This window comes from Manacus vitellinus, unplaced genomic scaffold (genome assembly GCF_001715985.3).
Source record: "Manacus vitellinus isolate BGI_N305 unplaced genomic scaffold, ASM171598v3 scaffold_5_pilon, whole genome shotgun sequence".
Taxonomy (NCBI): Eukaryota; Metazoa; Chordata; class Aves; order Passeriformes; family Pipridae; genus Manacus; species Manacus vitellinus.
Window position 1 is genome coordinate 39,094,906 of NW_021940682.1, and position 13,930 is coordinate 39,108,835.

The window sequence follows — 13,930 nt, forward strand, 5'->3', positions numbered from 1 at the left end:
AGTACAACCCCAGTGTGTCTACCCAGACCTCGAAAAAGCCTTTGGCACTGTTTCCCACAGCATTATCCTGAAGGAACTGGCTTAGATGGGATACTCTTCACTGGGTAAAAAACTGACTGGATGGCCAGCCGCTGAGAGTGGTGGTGAATGGTGCTACATTCAGTTGGCAGCTGGTCACCAGTGGTGTTTCCCAGGGCTCAGTACTGGGGCTTGTCCTGTTCATTATCAATGATCTGGATGAGCAGATCAAGTGCATCCTCAGTCAGTTCACAGACAACACCAAGCTGGGTGGGAGTGTTGATCTGCTGGAGGGTAGGAAGGGTCTGCAGAGGGATCTGGACAGGTTGGATCAGTAGGCTGATTAGGACAATTGCATGAGGCTCAACAAGGCAAAGTACTGGGTCCTGCACTTGGGTCACACTGACCCCATGCAGAATTACAGGCTTGGGGCTGAGTGGCTGGAACGTTGCGCAGTGGAAAAGGACCTGGAGGTGCTGGTTGACTAGGGAAGTCCCTGTACTAGCGAGGCCACACCTCAAATCCTGCATTCAGTTTTGGTCCCCTCAGGACAAGAAGGACATTGACATGCTAAAGTGAGTCCAGAGAAGGGCAATGGAGCTGGTAAAGGGCCTGGAGCTCAAGTCTTATGAGGAGCAACTGAGGGAGCTAAGGGTGTTTAGCCTGGAGAAAAGGAGGCTCAGAGGAGATCTTATCACTCTCTACAATTACCTGACAGGAGGTGGTACCAAGGTGGGAGTTGTTCTCTTCTCCCGAGTAACAAGTGACAGGACAAGAAGAAATGGCCTCATGATGTGCCAGGGGAGGCTTACATTGAATATTAGAAAAAATTTATTCACTGAAGGGGTTGTGAAGCACTGGAACAGACTGCCCAAGGAAGTGGCTGAGTCACCATTCCTGGAGGTATTTAAAAGGCATATGGATGTGGCATTCTGGGACATGGTTTAGCATTGGACTTGGCAGTGCTGGGTTAACAGCTGGACTGCAACGATCTTAGTTAGAGGTCTTTTCCAACCTAATCCATTCTACAGCTCCACAATTTTTATAAAATTGAACATTTTTAGTTTAGAGTAGGGTAAGTGCCTTGGATGAAACCTTTGGAAGCACAGATGACATTTTGGATGAAACAGCATTGCACCTGTTATTACTTCTCCACCTGGAGTCTACTGTTATCCACAACTACTATGTTCATTCCTTTTATTACTATATTTTTCTTCTCATTTAAAACAAACTACGTGATTTTAGCCAGTTTTACTGCTATTGAGCATTAAACTGCCTATGTACAAACGGACAGACCCAATGTTGTTATGTTATTTTAGTGGGACAACTTCAAATAACAAATATAATGTACTAAAATTCATCTTTCTAGGATTTATCCTTCATTTTGCTGGTGTTATTCAACCAAATCTGCCACTGGCTTCATCTGAACTTGGTTTGATTAAAATTTATTCTATAAACTTTACTGCAGCTGATTCCGTTAAATCTCTGTTCCCCAGCCATTTCCTTGCATCTGGACTATCAAGGACCAAAAAAAGAGAATCTATTCAAAAATATAAAAGAAGGGCTTATTTTTATGTATTTCACATTTACGTAAATATGAAAAATTTCTCTGCTATTATGATGTTAAAGGATTGGTTTTTAATTGACTGTATTTTTTATTTTAATGTATCAAAAATAAAACCCTGCAGCTTAATTCTCACAATAAATCTTGCACTTCTAACAGAGTTTAAAACATCATTATCAAACTGAAACCTAAATGAGCTGTGCTAACCTACATTTCCATGCTATTGCCCTTTCATTTTAAATACATTTTGTATGTTAAGAATATTTTCAATTTTCTGTTTAAAAGAATCAGAGAAGGCACTTACACCACTGAAATAACAATTTCAGGTGCAATTTAAGCAAGCAAATAACAAAGCAAATAACTAGAGCCTCAATGAGCTTTTTTATACAAATCACTAAGTCAAACCTTCAGGGTAAAAAAAGCTCATTTACTCATCAAGAAGTTAATCCAGTTTGTTCCCTAACTGGGAAATAGCTTTCCCTGCTTTTTTTTTTTTGTATGGGTACGCTATTCATTAATGAAACAAAAAAATCTTACCCAGGACTTCACATCTATTATGTAAGTAAACACTACACTTTGATGTAAAAATTTACATTGTTTACAGAATCATTTGAATTTCACATTCACATTACCACCTAGGAGACAAAAGAAATTTCTTTCACACTGCTATCTTCACTACCGTTTTCTTTGACTTTTTAAAACTAATTTGCCCTTTATATCAAAATCTCAAATCCAAATGCCACACATAGTAAGAACAGTAATTTTTTTTCTGTTTAAACTAAGCTCAGTGAAGTTCTGCAAAGCCACACCAATGGATGAGGAAAAACTTTTTTCCATTTGAAGTAAACTCTCAAATAGTCTGTTTTCTCATTATATGAATACTATTCTAAGCATATATCCTCCTACAAAATTAATACTAAAAATTGAATTAAAGAAAGATTCTTCAAGGTAAAGGAAAAAATAGCATTGGAAGAGGAAAACACAATACAAAATCATAAAATAACTACAAAAAGAATTTTTCTGAAATTAACTGATAGTACTGAAAAACCACTTTAGCACACACCTTGTAAACCAGACTGTAAAGTGGTACTAGCAGACTGATAAGCCTACTACTTCATCCACACTAGAGAATGACCCCATCTAATGATTCAAAAATAAAAATAACTCATTTACATATATACATATATAATACTTGTATCACACAACGAAGCATCCAAAGAAACATTTGCTTTTTATGATAATATGTCTAGGCACAGAAACAAGGCAGCACTAAATTGAATTTTTATTCTCAAGAAAAGTCATTGTTTTATAATTATGCATCCATTTTCTTTCCAAATTACCTTTTTTTTTAACCAGGTTATTTACTAAATTTTTAGACATACACAAAAATTGAAAACCAAATTTCTCTCCAATAACATGGGTACACTAACAGTAATTTCTCACAGCACAATTATTAGAAATTTTTTCATTAAATTTTGCCAGTTCTAATTTTTTGCATAGTTGTAATACCTAATGTATTTTTTTCATGTAAATGCAGTATAAAATATGGACATTTCAGAAGGAAAAGCTTCAAGAAACTATAACAGCAAAGGCAAGACATTTAAAAAGTGAAAAATAATTCCTAATTAGCTTTGATTACTTCAAACACTTGGCTATGCTTTACAGTTTTTATAAATTATCTTACTCTTTGAGGCAACTTTCAGTCAATCCAGTCATAGTTAGAATAACAGTGTATCAAGGCAGCTTGTCAGTCAGACCCTTCTGCTTCGTGCATCTTGAAATATTGATCCTTCAAAGAAAATACAAAGAACTGCTCACTCGACTCTCAAGCAACACCTGTAGGTGATACAGCCGTATTAGCACAACACTGTTCTGGATTTCCACACATAAAGAATCAAAAATTGCTATAAATCAACATTAAAGGCCAAAATTATTTTCTCAGACATACTAATTTGAATTGAGAGAGATGCTGTTGTCCAAGGATTTTTAATTTTACATTAAATTGCCTTACTGCTTATACACCAGAGAAACTGTAATATAACTAAGACCCGACAGTACTCTTTAATCTTTAATATATAATTAAATTTTGGTGGTTTTTCAATTTATCCAGAGACTTAATACCACTTAAAACTGTGCTTTGTTGTATTCATTTTAATCAAATGTTATTTTAATTGGGTCTGTAAGGACATGTAGAAACTGCTGCACCACAGGGAAGAAACTAATTTTTGATCTTCTGTTCTTACATCTCTGAAACCAGCCTGGTTTCCAGTCTCACCTTTAACTTCCCTTCAGGCATTATTCCCTAGGGTTCCATAGCTTCAATTCCCAATTCTGAGTTGCTCAAAAGAATAACCTATCTCAAAGCACTTCTGGAAAGCAAGACTTGTGGAAACGGGGATGTCTTACCAAATTTTTGGTATTTTCTATGGGAAGAAGTTGAAGCCTAAAGTAGGGCTCCTTGGAAATGCTTCATGGAGCCAATGTGTGAGTATACTACAAAGTTGGAGTACCTCCTTTCAAAATGGACAAGCAGTTGTGAATATACTGCACCTCTCCCTCCCTCATCCTGATTTCTCCTAAGCTTCATTCCTTCTCAAAGACAGACAGGGGCTGCCTTTTTTTCCTTCACAAAAGCTGTATGTAAGATAGCCAGGTGCCACCAGACTACTCTCCACATTGCTGAGAGTGTAGTTATCTATGAAGAAGGGAAGAATCATAGAATCATAGAATAAACTGGGTTGGAAAAGACCTACGAGACCATCAAGTCCAATCCTTGACCCAACACTGCCATGGTTACTAGACCATGGCACTAAGTGCCACATCCAGTCTGGCAAATAAAGCCCATCAAGGGAAGAATCAGACTTTGAATAAGAACAGTCTACCTTATAGTGAAAGAGAGGGTTTGAGACATAACTTTTGTCACTGTCAGAACACTAAAATACTAAATTATTAATACCCTCTCACAGAGAGCGTTACAATAGCTGAGACTGGGTTGCAAAACCAGGGGGCAAAATTAGGGCAGCCCCTTTCCCAGCCTTCATTCCTTCCTTGCTTAGCAAGAACTTGACTCAAGTTGTTTCACTCCAATGATTTGGTAAGTAGTTCACCAGTTTCTAGCCTAAACAACAGGTTAAATTCATGATTATATTCCACAATTCAGTTAAGTTCAAATTGCCCAGGTAACATTTACCGTGAAATTAATATCTTCACTCCCTGTCAGAATCAAATTTAAAGTGGTAAATCAACTTTGATCTCTAAGTGTATGAACACAATGTTTTTCATTAAAGAGATATTAAAAGCCCTAAGGATGGGGAGGGGAGGGGCAGAGTGTGTTAAGGTTTTCTATCTTTTGTGGGTTTGGTTTGTTTGCAGACGGTTTTTTTTTGTTTTGTTTCACTGGTTGGTTTTTGGTTTGGTTTGGTTTTGCAGTGGGGATTTTTGTTTGGTTGGGTTTTGTGTTTTGAGGGGTTTTTTGTCATTTGAGATCCTGGAGCAAACTTTTGTACTGTAATTTAAAAGGAATTGGATCACATTTATGAAAGGGGTTATGTCACATTAGTTACCTGTGCAGCAATCACCAGACAAGAACGACAAAAGAAACCCTTGCAAGCTTCCTTTTCCCAGAGGAAAAAGTGGAAAACAAGCATCAACATATTTAGGGTTTTTCAGCAGAGCATAGGAATACTTTTCTTATAACCCTGAACAGCAGAAAAGGGAAAGAGTCCATGTCTCACATCTTAAGGTGTTTTGCTTTTCTCACATTTGAAATATGAGTGGAACACAAAGGGAACAAACCTGTTTGTACCCTTATCATTGTTTTAAAAATGTTACAGGTTTCCACAGTGCATCACCAGGATCTCTGTATTCAATCTCATGTCTCATTTTTCACTTCATCATTCATTCTGTAACAGGAGCTGATTGCTGTAAAAAATTAATCACCTGGAAATATCTTTCACAAAATCACGGAGGAAGTAAAGATGAAGTAAGATCTTTTCTCAGTCTTCTTTAATCTTGATAATGAGTTCCCAGCATTAGGCTGGGTGCAACAAATTAAATGCATTTTGACATATAATGCTTGATGCTGGGTAGTTGCCGGGTAAGATAATAAATTTCTGCTTAATTAAACCACATTCCTTTTTTTTCCACAAGGGCTGATAATCTAATGGCTATTTGCAACATTGCCTGATGTATTCACATCAGCATATGCTGGGAAAAGTACGATATACCTTTTGATTAATGTAAAAAACCAGAATTTCCAGACATAAAGCCAACAGTTGGCATGACAGAGAACCCTGAACTTCAAACATATGCTTTCTCACATGTTTAATCAGAGGAAGTTTACCTAAGTCACTACACTGGTTTAGCAGAGATATTGAATGTCATGGGGAAAACAGAAAGAGGAAGGAAAGATTTGAAGGTTTAAAAAGGACAGAAGTATAGTTAAAATACTTTTTTAACAAAACTCAACCACTTTAATGTATTTGAGTCAAGATACCCGCACCAAAAAAAAGCCTCCAGTAAAATCTGAGCTGAGGAAACAAATACAATTAAACCTGACCTAACTTGACTGCTGTGTAGAAATGGACTTAGCTATAGAATTGTTTTTGCTACTATAAGAGCATTAAGGGCCAGGTTAGAAAAGTAGTTTTCCCTTTAATTGCCAGCAATCACTGCAGTCTCTTGATCATCGAAGTACTTTATTAGAAGGTACTATTCAGTACTTAATCTTCCATATATCCTACATAACTGCAGGTATGAAAAAAAAAAGGATGTTTGCAGAGACTAGAACAATGACTTTTTTTCTTTGGCTTGCTGGGCAGAGCCACAGAATTATGCAGCAAACTAATTTCTACAAATTAAAATAGAACCTGTTGGGGGCGACGGTGTCTGTATGAAAAGGTGGAATTAGGGCTCTGCATTTGCTGGCTATACTCCCTTTTTTTTCTTGCAAGTGCAGACCACAGAGTTCTCTCCAGCATTTCCTTTTACTGAAATGAAAATGTTGGTACTTATACTTAATGGTGAGTTTTCACACTAGGTTTGCCCTGTTCTAAGGACAAGTAGTTGTCAAGAAGATATGGAGAGGTCCTGCACTCTTCTGTTCCTCACTACAAGTTCCTGCCCTCTTTCCTCACATGTAAGAATTGTAGTAAGCCCAGTGAGCTACATCACTTCATTGATCCAAGAGAAAACAAACTGCTGCAAGAAAGGATTAGGTTCTGACATGCCAGAGATTTCCCCAAAGGAACTCTCTCTTTTGGATGACAGCCAGATACTAAACAAAGCATCATATGAAAGTGTACCCACAGCCTAAGTCTTCATGGATCTGAGTGAGGTGAATGTAATACTGAAGTACTGACATCACTCTAAGTTGACTCTTCCTCCCAGTTCAGCACTGGTGAGGAAACCTCTGCAAAGCCAAGGAAATTTATTTCAGAAGTAGAGTCAAACATCTGAAAATAGGTATTTACGCAATTTATGCACTGTTGTTTTTCTAAAAATAATAATTTTAAAAAATCAAATAAAGATCCTAGTATCTCTGACTTACTCCTTTTAACTCTGAACGGTGAGCCCACAGCATTAATTATGATTTTTCAAATCACTACCAACTACATAAAGATTAAAATATGTTCCTCAAAGACAGCCTCCCAAACAGGCTTTCTTTTCATCTACTTTGCAATTCGAAAGAACTTCTTAGAATTGCAAACTTACTGCTTTTTCCCAACGAACTCTGTTAGTCTTCAAATTTCATTTATACTTGGCTTTTTCATTCAGAGTAATCAGCTGTCCGGTATTTTGAACAGCTGATTATTCTGAATGAATTTTATTCAGACATTCTTTTCTATGACCTTCAGAAAGGACAGAGTTTCTTCATGTCTCTGTGATTAACAGTCACACTTTCTTTTTAAGCTACTTTTCACTACAGCATCTCATTTCCTGACTTTAACAGAATCTCACGCCATTCAGTAATTTAATGCTTATAATTATGGAAAAACATCAGATACATTTTATTTTGAGATAACTTGCTAGAATCCTTGTCTCATGTTCAGCAACTTCAAAATACACAGTCTTTAACATTTTTTCACATGTTCAGGACAAGACATTGGATAAAGCATGACATAGGATTAGCCTGTAAGCAGCTGGCTATCAAGAGGCTAACTTAACAATGGGAAGGGATTCTAAATTCTCCCTACCTACCAGACAGTTAATTAGGTGCAGAATAGGTTTTGATAGCTTCTGATCGTGTAAGTAATAATTTAGAATTTATCTACTTAATCTCATACTTAGTCTTTTGATTCCTCCTGCCTTCTTTCATGATCAGCAAGAGAGATGTGGCTTTAACATTCAAAGGCTTTGGTACTGTTCCTCTCTTTGCTTCATGAAAGGAAACTCTGGATATATCCCATTTCCTTCTGGATGGTAACGTTTCAGGTATAAATACATTTAGCTATAGGATGCTGTAAGCAAACAATCCTACAGTCCTCCTACCGTTAGAAATCCTGCACTAAAATTTGTACCTCACAGAAAACTGACTCCAGATGTTGCAATCCAGCTAAAAAGAACACTAACTCGAACTGAGTTCTACTTTACTTATGTCACTCCACAGGCAGGGAATTGCACTAACCTCAGTGGAATCTCTTCTAACACACGTAGGTAAGAAGAGAACAGAATGGGGTCTCCTGCCCTCACACGCTTCTTGTCACATGTCTGTATCACAAGAGCACAGCAGTCTGTATAGTCATACTGGCTCTTCTCTCACCATGTCTCAGATACATTTCACAAGATGACAGATGCATTAATAAATTTCACTGCACATTTTTATTAAAAAATACGTCATTGACATTTTATTTTCCTATCTTCATGATTCAAAACATGTCCTTGTATTTCTTCTTAATGACTTGCAGCATTGTTCCTAGTGTAGGCTGTTACATATGTGAATTTTTAATTCTGAAGAGAAGTGCTATATTGTGCAAACTCTGTAAGTCATGTAAAAAGGAATGTCAAACCTTTATTGGATTTCCCTGATTGAGTTTTATATCCACCAACCTTTTAAATCTTACTTGAATAGATTAGTGTATTTGGTTTATCAAGAAAAATATAATTCAAAAAGTATAGGCAACTCCCATACACCAATGCAGTCTCCTGCAAAATAATTCTAACATAGTACCATCCTTCACATACGTTTAACAGGATGTATTTTATAAATAGTGTAAATTTTATATTTGAAGGCTTTTATTTCTAAAAGTAGAAAAATTATGACTAAGCCACTATCCATCATATCTGAGAAGCCATAGCAATCCCATTAGGTTTCCACTGACTGGAAATTGGGAAACATTACTCCCAGGCAGCTACAGGTTGGTCAGTCTCACTTCAGTGCTTTGCAAGATCATGGAGAGCAGAACCTCCTAGAAAAAATGCTAAGGCACAAGGAGGTAACTGGTGAAAGTCAACATGGATTCACATGATTTCAATTCAAATTTGGTGGCCTTCTACAACAGGATGGATAAGGGAAGAGCAAGTGACATCATCTGCCTGGACTTTTGCAAAGCATTTAACACTGTCCCACATGACATCCTTATCCCTAAACTGGAGAGAAATTAATCTGATGGATGGACCACTCAGTGGATAAGGAATTGTCTAGATGGTCACACTCAAAGAGTTGCAGTCAATGACTCGATGTGCAAACAGTGAACAGTGATGATTGGTGTTCCTCGGGGGTTGGCACTGGGACCGGTACTGTTTAACATCTTTGCCAGCAACATGGACAGCAGGATGGAGTAGACCCTTCACAAAGTTTTCCAATGTCACCAACCTGTGTACTGCAGTCAACATGCTGGAGGGAAGGGATGTCATCCAGAGGGACCTTTACAGGCTTGAGAGGTGGGTCTGTGTGAACCTCATTAAGATCAAGAAGGCAAGTGCAAGGTCTTGCACCTGGATCAGGGCAATCCCCAAACACAAATACAGATGGGGCAAAGAATGGATTAAGAGCAGACCTATGGAGAAGGAAATGGGAGTTTTAGCTGATAAGACGTTCAACATGAGCTGGCAACATGCAATGTGCACTCTAGTCCAGAAAGTCAAATGTGTCCTGCTCTATATCCATCCAAAAAAGCATGGCCAGCAGGTTGAGGGAAGTGATCCTCCTCTACTCTGCCCTCATGAGACCCCACGTGGCATACTGCATCCAGCTCTGGGGTCCCCATCATAAGAAACATGTGGACCTGTTGGAGCAAGTCCAGAGGACAGCTAAAAAGACAGTAAGAGGGCTGGAACACCTCTCCTATGAAGACAGTCTGAGAGAATTCGGGTTGTTCAGCCTGGAGAAGAGAAGGGTCTGGAGAGACTCAGAAGTGTCGCTAAAGGAGGCCTATTACAAAGCCAGAGAGGGACTCTTTACAAGAGCAACTAATGACAGGACAAGGGGGAATGGTTTTCAACTCAAAGTGAGTAGGTTTAGATTGGATATCAGGAAGAAATTCTTTACTGGGAGGGTTGCCCAGGGAAGTTGTGGATGTCCCATCCCTGAAGTGCTCTAAGCCAGGTTGGATGGGACTTAAAGAAACCTGGTCGTGTGGAAGGTGTCCCTGACCATGGCAGGGGGGTTGGAACTAGATGAGCTTTAAGGTCCCTTCCAAACCAAACCATTCTGTAATTCTATGAAAATTATTGTATACATAAATTTACTAACATTATATACTTATAGAATTAGTAATATATGTGTGTAAATATATTTACATACACACACATACACATATGAAAATAATTTTTAGTCTGCTCTGTAACAAATTAGAGCCATATTTCTCAATTTAACCTGCAGCAGGTGGACCCAAAAAGGACTTTCTACTGTTCCCAGAGAGTCTGTCCATCCTTTTCCTAGGCAGTCATGATTTGCTTTAAAGGAATTACAGAAGGAAAAGCATTTTGTGAATAATCCACAGATTCTATTTTTACTGCATTTTGCCAGGCAGAATATTCAATTTCTTCTGTCATCTTGCCACTAGATTTCCTTGCAAAACTCTATTATGAATTTTAACGCAAGAAAGATATATCCTCTTTCAAAACAACTTTTCTTTTTTAATTCATGGCTGCTTTGATGGCATTTCAAAAACTAATAAGTATACAGACAGATGACTAGATGACAGGTTTCAAAGAACTGTTTTTGCTTTCTGTGACTAAACATTTGACAGTTTTCTTCAAGAAATGTGTTTCCTGAATAACACTTTATAGAAATCTAACAACAAGAATTTATACTCCAAAGCTGTAAAAGCTTTGGAGTAATTATTTTAGAAACTAAGTGGCCATCAACATTCGTATATCCAGTCTTCATTGTTTTGTTCTAGTACTGTGCACTGTCATTATCTATTCTTTCAGTAGTATTAAAAGGCTTTACAAACTGCTGATACTCAGTCATTTACTCTCCGATGAAGCCAGAGAGCTTTACAACATTACCTGACCACATCACATTTCAAAAGACACTTAGCTACTGCAAAAGAGGGCTCCTGATGCCAGACAGATTACATTATTGAACTATTACAGTACTCAGTTCTGCTAAATTTTAGAAGGCCCAAGAGGGTTCATGAATCCCAAAACAAAACCAAAAGCCTCTGTGGAATAAATACAAGATTACATACTCTTCAGTATGCATTATTTAACAATGTTTCTGCTTTGGATTTCACAAATCCTATATACATTAACCATTTAATAAAAGTTTGAAAATGTAGATGCTCCACAGATGCCTTTGCAAATGTAGTAGTTTTTCCAGTTCACAAATTACTTACAAAGGTTGCAGAAAAAGGTTTAACTGGAGAATTTTCATATCACAAATTTTAGATTTCACCTTTTGCAACAGAGGGAATGCAATCTCTGGTGTTTAATTAGAAATTTGAAATCATCTACTACTTTAAATACTGTTCTAATACTGATCCCAAGTGAATGCAAAGTGATATTGTAAGCATTTTTCCCCTCTGGTGATAGTGCCCACACAGCTCAATCTAGTACTTTACTTACCACATTATAGGGTCAGTGAGATTTTACCTCAGCTCTGTTCAAAGCTGAGGTCCTTTTTCCGGTCTCTGCCTAATAAGTTTGTGGCCAAAACTTTTAGTTTTCTATCCTTAGACTCATACCTGCCAGACTAGGTTCCACTGGCACTTGGCAGTTCCAGACGCACTTGGCAAAACCACCCCTTACTGTTCATCAAGTTATACTGGCTTCTGGTCCACCGCTGTAGGTCTGTGCCCATTCTAACTTCGTCACTACCATACTGCGGTTCTGTAAGGTTATAGACAACTGTCCTCTTCCAGCTGGCTCAATTAACAAAGGAATTAACAAGATTTAAACAAGTAAAATATCAAATGAGCGACTTAGCTGGCTGTCATGGGAAGGCAATACCCACCTGCAGGGAGAAAGTCAGGCAAGCTGATAGGCTGTAAGATCTTTTGCTGGTTCAGCTGTTGGAAGAACACCCATCTGCCTACACCTAATCTGAGAAGTCACGTGTTAGAAAGCAATTTTTATCGACACAGGATGTTGTGCTCCTTCAACTATTTTCTGTTGTGAATGAATGGTGAAGAATTATGGCATCATAGAAAGCAAAGGCTTCATAACTGCTGTCTAGTGATAATGCCCAAATAAGGGCCAAGTGTATTTGCTGTACAAAGTCACTGTGTTGTCATTTAACCCTAGCCAGCAGCCAAGCCCCTCACAGCTACTCACTCCCTCACCGGTAGGACTGGGGAGAGGATCGGAAGTGCAAAAGCCAGAGAACTCGCATGTTGAGATGAAGACAGTTTAGTACGGAAAGCAAAAGCCATGCAAAGCAAAACAAGGAATGAATTCACTGCTTCCCATGGCATAGGGATAGTTTCATTTTCAGAAGAATTTGTAATGGGAAAGCTAGGAACTCAGTTTTCACTAGGAAGGCTTTCTTTCTAAATGGCAACTCTTTCTCAAAGGCAGTTTCAATGCTTTCATCCCCTGCATAGCAAGAGAAGTTCTAAGTCTCTCTCTCTAATATGTGAGAGGATAGAGATAGCCCAAACACACACGTACATAGGCCTTGGGAAGGAGGGGGAGAAACAGAGAGGATAAAGAGGCCCTGAGAGGGTGGAAACTCGCCTTTTTCCCCTCGGGGCCCAATGTGCACAGCACCACTAAAAAGTGGTCCTTCCATCTGTAATAAACCTTTTTTTTTAACCTTCCACTGCCTTGGCATTCTTGGGAAGAATACCTACGTATGTTTTACCTTACACATGGGCAGGCAGGTGTTCAGACATCTCTGATGAAGGCTTCATCATGCACAGCAGTTACTTGGGAAGACAAACACCATCACTCCAAATGTCTTTCCCCTTTCTCCTTTTCCCCCTCACTTTATATACTGAGCATGATGTCATATGGCACGAAATATCCCTTTGGTCAGTTTGAGTCACCTGTCCCAGCTATGTCTCCTCCCAGCCTTCCACGCACCTCCTGTCTCCTCACCAGTGTGGCAGTACAGAAAGCAGAAAAGGCCTTGGCTCTGTGTAAGCCTTGCTCAGCAATAATAAAAACCTCTGTTATCATCACTGTGTTCAGCACAAACTTAAAACCCAGCCCCATACCAGCCACTGTGAAGAAAATTAACTCTACCCAAGCCCAAACTAGCACATACAGTGTCACAGAAAGCTTTTCATATCCTGTCATGGTCAGTCTCCTTTCAAATTAATTAAGCTGAAAAAAGCATAGGCATCTTTGTATGCATCTTCCTATCTGTAGACTAGTACAGATAGAGCTTCACAGAAATCAACTAGAGAAGTAAATCAAATATTCTGAATCTAATTCTGTCAGTTTTCATATACCACTATGAATGCAATCCCACCGCAGACACCCAATGGCAATGAATTATATCCTAACTTAGTAACGTCCATAGGAATTCTGCTGCTAAGTTCAGTTAGACATCAATGCATCCAAACCAAATAACCAAACATGGGTGAGTACAAGTATCAAAGGAGCTACACACTCGGGTACAAAATGGGTTCCTCCTGGAAACAAAATGAAGCTTATCCTGAACTAATGTGATTTAAATTCGGGAGAAAAGTACAGATAGAGTAATCTGCTTTCCTGAGGTCTATGAGAAGAAAGCAGGGTGCAACAGAGTGCCCGAGAGCAAGGGTGCTGTGCCAACCACATCTCACAGGCTCCACAGAGAAGCTACTGTCAGACACAACATGTCATATGCAGTTATTGTACTGAGCAGACAAGGATGGTAACTGCATGCATAACAGAGATAAGTGCTGACACCTGTCAAGGTACAAATGCACACCCCACATATTGCCCTTACAGTCTGTTTGTGCCCTAAGCCGGTGT

General features: G+C 38.6%; 1 protein-coding gene across 18 annotated transcripts in view; it reads right to left on the reverse strand.

The window, feature by feature from the left end:
* Positions 1-13,930, reverse strand: part of NRCAM (neuronal cell adhesion molecule) — a 151,081-nt gene that overhangs the window by 80,160 nt on the left and 56,991 nt on the right. The window contains exon 3 of one of the 18 annotated variants that reach the window (XM_029963352.1): positions 3,267-3,371. The exons of 16 other annotated variants lie outside the window; for them this stretch is intronic. The gene's annotated coding sequence lies outside the window, so the exon portion shown is untranslated. Of the gene's footprint in view, positions 1-3,266; positions 3,387-13,930 lie in introns of those variants that run through there. One more of the 18 variants, XM_018080419.2, reaches the window with a different exon arrangement.